The following is a 3,337-nucleotide window of genomic DNA, read 5'->3' as shown; positions in this document are numbered from 1 at the left end:
CATTACACAAGTTCAAATCATATAGAGGACGATTCATTCTGTTGGGCTTGCGTCGCCATTAACGGCCCATAAAGCTTCGACAGTTCAATTTCAATTACAGAGTTTAACAATACAATAGGTTCAACAGAGTTAAACAATACAACAAGATGCTAAATAATAACAAGGAGAATGAGCAGTAAAAATGGGCAGAAACCTTGGACAGATATTGAAATTGTATGTATACACAAAACTGTAAAACTATAGATTCGATGAAATAGCAACATAACTACTCACCTTTCGTATCTCCGAAACAGAGCAGATAGAATATGAAAGAAAATTGATTCTGAGCCAGCTAAAAGACGCATGATCCATGTCTCCGTTCTTCTTTGTTTTAACTTGTCTAGTTCTAAGTAAAAAAAAAAATAGTTTTCTTAAAAATCCTCCATTTTTTATAAACCATCCCATTCTAAAGAATTCTCTGCCATATTTTACTTTAAGAAACTTTCCATATTTTCTCCCATAAATTACGAAATTATTCTCTCCATGTTTCCTTATTAGTAAAATCTCTACACTTTATTTTTAAAACTTAAAAACTTTCCTATTAAATCATTTTCAAACCAAACAAACTATTTTTCCTCTCTTTTTTTTCATAAAGTCAAACATACATATTCACTTCACTTAACTTAAGACTTAGTTAATATTATATTATTATTATTATTATTTTGCAAAATAATTAATGTTAGACATTTAATAAAATGAGGGTGTTACATATTTGGTCCAGAATAGGCTTGTATCCTGGAAAAATAATAAGAACATGAGTTTTCTATATTATTGATCATATAATTTGACTAAATTGAAGCAGATATTATAAGAGAATAAAAATGCATATTTGAGGTCTGATCAAGTACCCCAAACAGTATTTTTCTTGTCCCCAAGCAAATATGAGAAATAAGAACATAATAAGTCAAATATGTGTTTATTATACTATTCTCGTTTTGCAGAGTTTGACTGCATTGACCGTATCCAATAAGGCCTTAAACTATTAGGAATTCCCTCATGGACGAGATTAAGCCTCGTGTGAGTTTTCCAAATAAGGTACTCACAAACTTTCTCTATCTAGCACAAAGGGTCTTGTCTTCTTATTTATTCTAAGAAGTTCGTACATCTCATTAGCGGGTGATCGAACAAGGACAAGCTCATTTGAACTTAGGATAATATATGTACAATAATTTAATCATCTAAAGATAAATGCGCAAGCATGAGCAATGAAATGCAAAAGCAAAGTTGTTTCCGAAACATTTGGGGAGCGTCCTTAAGGTAGGTTCTCACAGGGATGTGTTAAAACACAAACTCTCTAATAGATTCACTTAAGTTTCATTCTCTTAAATGCAAGAGCACTTATATTCCTCACATACACAAATGACGTCCAAGGAAAATCAGGGTCGATTGATCACAATTGCCACTTACTATCACACCATCCTATTCCTAGTCGAGCTAGAGGTTTTTTATTAGGAGTTACAAGGCTAAGGCGGTGGGTTAGAAATAAAAATGGAAGGAAAAATAAAATATGATAAGTTGAGAAATTGGGTCTTCAAGATACTTGTAACTAGAGAAGAACCTCGTTTTGTTCTTTGCTTTCGAATTGTGATTCATTCTTTAGCCCTTTGGCTTTGTAACTCCATATGATGTTGATTTTTGGGAGTTCTAACTTTGCTTTTGTTTTTTTTTTTGAAATTGACTCCATTTGATTTTGAACTTTCAGGGGAGTTTCAATTTTTTATATGAATATTTATTTTCTTTTCTTTTCAAAGTAACTAACTGTTCTGTTTTTGTACAAGGTCTCCTCTTCTCTTTTTACTGTTCATCTAATTCTCAACTCATCAGCTGGGTAAGCTTTTTATTGTGTGTAACAATGGGTGAAAGATTTGATGGCGAAGAATAAAAAGGTTTATTGAATTTTTGAATGCTCAAAAGGGGGGAAACTAGAGGAAAAATTAATTTTTTTAGCATTTAGCTGGTTATATCGATCCAAAAAGGGCCAAAATTCTCTCCTAGGATATGGCATGGTGATCAAGCAAGTGGACGTGTGGTCTTTCTATCCGGACATCCTTTGTGTCATCACTCAATAAACATACAGTTGAGGCTTTTAGCTAGATTCTTACAAGATATGGAACTTAATTGTTCTAACCTTGGTCTCAGAAACTTATTGCTATATACAATCAATGATGCTTATGCATGTCATTCATGAAAAGATGCAGAAACGTACTATTGTATGTATACTAGTCTAAGTTCGAAAAACGAATCCTTACTCTATTGCTATATTGAGACTTCTAGACCATGTATTCATCATAGAAAAAGGAAACAAGATTTTTTTTGTACTAAACAAAAAACTATTTTTGTGGTCTTTTCGAAAATATTTTAAGAAAGAAAGAAATATACTAATATACCTAATATAAGAAATTTTTAGTTTTTGCAGAAATGTTACTATACCACCCCCAAATATAAATATATGTTTTGTCCTCAAAGTATGAAGTGATAAGGAAAGAGATTATCATGGGAACATGAGCAAAAATAGTAGTACACCAGTACTTTGTTCTTCGCTAAATATTTACCACCCCCAAACAAGTTTGGAGCGTGGGTTGTTGGATATAGAACAAGAAATACACGATTTATCTAAATAGTAAGTTACGTAATTATTCTACCATGAAATTTTTGGGTTTTTGTATTTATTTTTGCAAAAACATATATAATGCAGAAATTCAAAATTTGGCATGATGTACTTGTATTACCTTCTACTCATATACCAAATTCCTCATACAAACACTAAACATGCATACATGATTATTATTACACTAACAATTGAAGAAGTTAAAAGTGCGAAATGTAAAGTATGTAAACAACTATCTATATAGACACATATGAAATATGTGTGTGTGTGTGTGTGTGTGTGTGTGTGTGTGTGTGTGTGTGTGTGTGTTTTAAGGTTGTTTTTCTCAATCTAAATGTATCTCTAACCATATAGAGGGTTTATACAATAGAATAAAATCATACGTTTATCCAGTATCATTTTGGTTACTCTGGGACGTAAGATTTTCATTTTTTATATCCTCTAATTTTTTAAAAACTATTTAGAGATGTTATAAAGATAACTCGTACAAAAACTATGATTTCTAAAGCTAAGTTGAAAACAAACCATAACAGATGATCTTAGGAAACTTTCGTGTTAGCTCTTTATTGAACCTAATTGATAAAAGATAAAAATTGAATAGTCTACCTACGAAATGAACGATGAACTCAAAACGTAAGTAAACTAAAACTATCTACGTGTCTATTTTTATCAAAGTTTCTACTCTCGAAT

Source organism: Coptis chinensis, chromosome 5 (genome assembly GCF_015680905.1).
Source record: "Coptis chinensis isolate HL-2020 chromosome 5, ASM1568090v1, whole genome shotgun sequence".
Lineage (NCBI taxonomy): Eukaryota > Viridiplantae > Streptophyta > Magnoliopsida > Ranunculales > Ranunculaceae > Coptis > Coptis chinensis.
The sequence above is the reverse complement of the archived record's forward strand: the minus strand, read 5'-3'. Positions refer to the sequence as shown.